Source organism: Condylura cristata, unplaced genomic scaffold, assembly GCF_000260355.1.
Source record: "Condylura cristata isolate star-nosed mole 26May11 unplaced genomic scaffold, ConCri1.0 scaffold00013, whole genome shotgun sequence".
Taxonomy (NCBI): Eukaryota; Metazoa; Chordata; class Mammalia; order Eulipotyphla; family Talpidae; genus Condylura; species Condylura cristata.
This window is the reverse complement of record NW_004567114.1, coordinates 24463952-24470300: the sequence shown is the minus strand read 5'-3', so window position 1 is coordinate 24470300 and position 6349 is coordinate 24463952.

Here is a 6349-nt window from a genome sequence, read left to right as displayed (position 1 = left end):
GCCATGTGGTCACCTCCGGGGCAAGCGGGAATCGAACTCATGCGGAAGCTGCTTTAGATTCTCAGTGCTGTGCTTTAACCCGCTGCGCCACCAGGGAGGGCCTCCTTTTTATATTTAAGTAGCACATTCCCCCTATCAGAAATAGAATGTAGATCCATTATAGGGGGAAACATGCCCATACAGGGGTCCTTGCTATCTGAAAGTAAATCGTTCTTTTCTGGCATGTCTTGGTAGATATTTTTTAGCTCTGGGAACACTGTGACCATTCATTCAAGTGGATGTGTGGGTGGTGTCCACAGCTATCCTCCAGATAATGTCACAGTTTTTGGAGCTGCAGCTGCTTTACCATGATGTGTTTTTACCTTGTGTCTTGGATGAGATTTTCCCAGTGGCCAACTCTGAGACAGGGAATTCTGTGAAACCACTTTATTTGGAGAAGATCCAGGGAAGCCTTGTGAGGACATGGAAATAACCGCAGGGAAAGGAGGAACGTCAACCAATGGGCACTTACTGAGAGGGTTGCTGCCATGGGCCACTAGGCTTAATCCTGCACTCCCGCTGTGCCCATCAGCCCCATTTGGTAAATGATAATGATTTTTTCCTGGGCAACTGAAAGCTAAAAGGATAAGAGCCATCCAGTTAGTGGTAAATTTAGTTCCATCTTTTCTCCAGCTTCAGTGCCTTTACACATGCTGTTCACCCAAACGCTCTCCCTTCTGCTCTTTGCCCAGTGTAAGCTAGACATCCTACAGATTGCACCTAAAATACCACTTCCTCCAGGAAGCTGACCCTCCAGACTGAGTTAGCAGCCTTTTGGAGTAACTCCTCAAACACCCTGTACCTTTTTGCAGTACTATGGACACTTGTAATTAGTGAATAAATTATTGATAATTAGTTGCTTAATATCAGTCTTCCCATTTTAAAACTCCTTGAGTTCAGTCACCTGTTTTGTTTGTATCTCATTGTATACCCGTTGTCTAGCACAGTGCTTGGTAAATACTAAGGATGCAGTATAATTTTATGGTTTGATTAGTTTTCCTTTGTACCAATAGATTAGGACCAAGGAGTGGCAATTTGCAATGGAATCTTAAACCTGAGTCTGAAAGAGGTCCTTGGAACAAGATTTTCTCTGGATTACCCAAGTATGTTAGTTATGGGCTTGATGAATGGGAAAGGCCCCTTGCCGAGTGGGGCAAGATATAAAACAATATAGACCAATAAAGCAAACAATGCACTTGGAATTAGGAGTTAACCTTCAGTCGTGTGCAATGTACTACACACAAATATAATACATTCTTCTGGCTCTTAGTGTTGATAGACTTTAGAGAACATCGAAACTTTGGGTATAATGCAAAATTTCAGGACCAGCCTCAGTAAGGTTAACCTTTGTGGTTAAGTTTTTTGTCTGTATAATGGGGCTAATAATGATGACCTCATAAACAAGGCCTCAGATAGGAGATCATGTAGGGAAAGTGCTTAGCAAAAAAGACAGCTCTTAGGGGCATAGTTGGGTGGGGTTCAAGTTCCCATTCTGCTACTTGTTTCTGGCTTTATGAGTGAGAGAACCTCCAAAATCTCACTTTTTTTTTTTTAAAGATTTATTTATTTGTGCATACAGAACTGGGGTACAAGCCAGAGGCTCAGGGGCAGCAAGAGGCTTCACCAGAGACAGAGTGGGGAGCAGAACAGGCAGATCTATGAAGTACACTGCTGAGGGGAGCAGCGGGCGGGTCAGGAGAGGTCTGCCACGCCATGTGGTCACCTCTGGGGCAGGCGGGAATCGAACTCATGGGGAAGTGGCTTTAGCTTCTCAGTGCTGTGTTTTAACCCTCTGCGCCACCAGGGAGGGCCAAATCTCACTTCTTTATTAATACAATAGAATGGGGGAAACTAGTAGTTCTTAATTCACAGAGTAAATGCAAGAGTTACCATAAAGCTTTGCATGTTTGGCATTTGCTAACTTCTCATAGTTACTACTAGTATTAATTTTGAAAGCAGGTCACAGAAGTGTAATCAGGTGAAAAGAGAGGTTCCCCCATAGGTAGAAGAGGAAGAGAAAGAAACAGAAAGAGCAGACAACAGACATCACCTAGATTATTTTTAGAAAGATATGCATTATTCCCCATGACCAGAACTGCTGATTTTTTAGGGACTTCTCCCTTGCCACTCTGGCAGTGCTAGGCTTGAACTTCATCTGGTATTTCTTGTTTTATTCCACTTCAAGCTGCCTAGGGGGGAAACAGCAGGAGTAAAATTATATAGCACTAGGAGCCAGTGCATCCAGTCCTAAGGCTAAAGGCCAAAGGACATTCATATTTTTGAGCACCAGGGAGCTGGGCACGCAGAAGTAGCAAAAATCCACAGGTGAGACTTCTGGGCTCACTGCATTGTCTGTGGTGACGGGAGCTCTTTTTGCTGGTTGTTCCCCAGCTTTTTATTCTTCGCTGGTGAGCTAATCCTGGGATTTCAGCTGGGATAAGGTTCACCTTTAATAGGTGGTCACCTCAAATTAAGGCTACTTTTTCTTTTAGCCTCTTCTGTAACAAGAGCTAGTCACACGACTAAGTTCTAGCCAACCAGATGAAGGGAAACAAGACTTTCTGGAGTCCTTAAGGAGAGGGGCAGGCTCATCTTTTCCCATTTTCCTCCCTGCTGGCTGGATAAAAGGTGTGGTAGCTAGAATCTGAGTGGTCATCTTGGACCATGAGTTAGAAACTGCTTATTAAGATGACAGTGATGCAAGAAGGAGCCTGGGCTTTGCAGGGAATTGTATGTACAAAAAAGAGATGTATTAATATGTTTCTAAATTTTTTAAGTCACTACTTTTTGGTCATGTATATTGAAAATCCAAGGACTTGATTTAAGGTTAATTTCTGTAAGTCAACCTCATCTGCATAATGGAAAGATTCTGCTAAGTTCTCAGTGCTAAGTGTTGCCGTCAGTTGTCATACATCTGGAAATGGAATCTACGATTCTTGGTGTTCCAGGCTCCAGAGCACAGTAGTGTATGAGGAAAGAGCCTTGGAACTTTCACCAAAACTCATCTTTTTCTGTTGCTAGCTGTTGTCACAAACAAAGCAAACATAAATCAAGGTGTATTTATATGATAGAAGCACTTTTCTGCAAAGCCCCTTTCAAGATCTTTATGATGTCTTCCCTGCCCATTAGGTCTGTAGTGGGGCCCTTAGTTTCTGAGTTCCCTAAATATCCATGGCAGACTTTGCTCTCCAGGTTTGTCTGCTCTGTGTTTTGAATTAGATAGCAACCTCTCAGAGGGCCGGTGTGCAGCTAATGATTCGGCGTAAGAATCAGGATTTGCCAGCCACAGAAGGAGATACATCCAGGGACTTGTTAAAATGCGTGGAAAGCTTTTATCCTGCGAAAAGAGGAGTGTATGAGAAGAGTCAGAAATACATTTGAAACAGACATTCCTAGCTCGTACTAAGTACTTGAGGCCTTCAGACTTCAATATAGGATATTTTTCTTGTACAGAAATCTCTCCTTGCTAACAGGACAAAGAGTATGACTGAAACTGGGCAGGCCAGATGCTAGGATAGAATTATTTTTTGGACCATGAGCCTGATCTCCAGGGAAAGAAGGAACTTGTCAGTTGTATTTTTTGCCTGGACCAGAAGATTAAGCCTGGCAAAGAGATACTTTTTGGGAGACTAGTTCTCTGGAATTTCTACCCTTCTCTGGACTTGGGAGGAGTCAGGAGAAGAAAATGCATCATTTGAATGATGGCCATAGTTACGACAGGTCCCACATGCCAACCAGAAGGAAAAAAATACTTGCTGAGCAAAGTAACTGGAAAGCAGTTACTCATATTTTAAGCTCAGCAACATGGTTGAAATCCAGAATAATGGAGACTTTTGGGCCAGCGACCACATGGAAATAAGCCTTCTGGCTAGAAAGCAGCATGTGGTGTTACGGATGGCAAGGATGCCTATTCCCTGGGTGTTTTGTGCTGCCAGATACCAGGTGTGGGTGGGAGTGGTGGGTACATCTCAACTGTATTTACTTACTCCAACAGATTTCTCAATAATTCCAGCAACGGCAAGTTGACCAGGATGGACTGGGTGTCTGTGGCCAGGTGGTAGGGTCAGGACAGACTCATCAGGTGGCTGAGCCTGAGAGTGACATTTGCATTTGGCCAAGCCCTGCAAGGTGAACACTCAGACAGGCACAGGGACGTTGATGTAAGTGCTTTGGCACAGTACTACTTGTGACAAATGTCACAGTCCAGCTGGACACACTCCAGATCACAAGGGCTGTTTCCAGGAAAGCACCATTCTGGTTTTCTCAATGCTCTCCCCTGACACTCAGTGACACTCAGGGTCTCCTTTCCGTTGCAGGCCACTGAAGTTACTCCCAGTCAGCACAGAGGAGGTCTCACCTGGTGGCATTTGAGGTTGGACAGAGCGGTCATCGCCTCACATGCAGAATTAGGCTCTTGAAGCCTGCACTTGAACGTCAGCTCTCGTTTATGAGCCAAACAAAGCCAGAAGTCACACTCTCATGAACTAGTATTTACTTTCCTTTAAAAATGGATCTTTCTATCACACAGGATTATTCTGAGGATAAATGAGAGGAGGCATTTGTCTTGCCTTTTTCATATACCAGATGGTGACATTTCTAACTTGACCACTCTCAGGGCTTTATATACTCTGTCTCCTTTCATCCCCCAAACAATTCATGAGGCGAATACTATTTGAATTCCCATTTCACAGAAGGGAATACTGGGCTCCAGGTTAAGATCAGTGACATGTGCCATTTTATACCACTAGGTGGCAGACCCAGGATTTGAACCCATCCTGACCCACCAGAGAGCAGGTCTGACCACTGCATGCACCATTTCCTGGTGGGGACAGATACGCAGTTTTCTTGGAGGTGTTCTTGAATTTTGTTTGGAGAAGCATAAGTACTTTGTTACTGCTCCAGCATCTATTCAGGGGTTTTTAATCTGGAGGCACTGGGAAGCAATGAAGCCTTTTAGCAGCGTAGAGGCTGGAAGGGGTGGCAAAGGGGAATGGCCGGGATGCTGAGAGCAGGGATGGAGGGGGAAGTGTGTTCATATCGTTTGGGAGAGAAGCCCTAAGGGAGCAGAGCAACCTGATGTCAGGACCTCTCAGGCTCCGACAGGAAGGGGAGTTAAATGCTGGTGCTCCTTCCAATCTGGTTGGTGCACAGAATCCCTCTCCGTGATGTGTGTGGTCCTTACCAAAGAAATAAGCTCGAAGGGCCTAGTGACACGTAACAAGGGAAACCATGGTTCTCTTGACCTGACTACAGTGGGCATGACTGTGGTTTGCTGCCTTGAGGAGCTGGTGTAATGTGCTGTGACCAGTCCTGAGATGGCCCTCCGGGGGCTATGTGGGCAGAACCCTCTATCTGACTGACCCGTTGTTGGGTTGTCACATCCAAGTGCATTGGGCACCAAGAGAGTCCTCCTTGCCTTCCTCTGATCCGTCTCTGGGGCCTTTGCACGGGGAGGCTGCCCACCCCATCAATGCTTTTTCATCCTCCTCCCCCACCAGGAGACCTGGGCCATCCCAGTGCTCCTCAGCCACAGAGAGGCTGTCCCTAGCCCCTCTCCCTCACTCCTCCAGTTGGAGCAAGGAGCCAGGATGCCTGGGTTCCAATCCTGGGTGCTCCACAGGACCACGGGTGGGCATTACCCTACACCTACAGGGGCCCTCCCCCACAGGCCGTTGCCCAGCAAGCGCTGCACCTCTTCTCCTTGACACTTCCCCCGGGGCCAGTTGCCGAAGAACATGGGGTGCCACCCCTGCAAGCTTCTCTGAAAAAGGTGGATACACCCAGGCCCCACCCCCAAGGTGGTCGCTGTCTACCTGTGTGAATCACTTAGTGACTTCCCCGTTGTTCCTGGTGTCTATGAAGTGGGGAAACCTCCGCGCCCTGGCACCCACGTCTGAAAAGTGAGTGAGGCCAGGTGTGGTTCCTCTGTCTGCCCGGTTCACGGGGCTGCTCTGACAGCTCATGTTCTCCTGAAAACTGCGCCCCGAAGGCAGTGTTATTAGCCAGGTGGGCATTCTGGTAGCTCAGGCTGCTGGCGCGCCCTCCGGCCACCTCGGAGAGGCGGGCAGGGAGAAGGTTCCTCTTTATGCAGTCTCCCCCGGAGCCCACTCACACAGGGCAACAGGGTGTCGCTCCTCCGCAGGGCTGACCACGAGCCGCCCCTCTTTCCTCTCTCCCATTGGCTTTCACCTGCCAGAGGGTCTGTTGCTATGGGCTTCTCGGCCCGTCAATCAGGGCCGCCTCCGCCCCGCCCCTCCCGGGGGTTTATAACGGGAATTCCCATGGCCCGGGCTCTGGCACCCCAACCTGC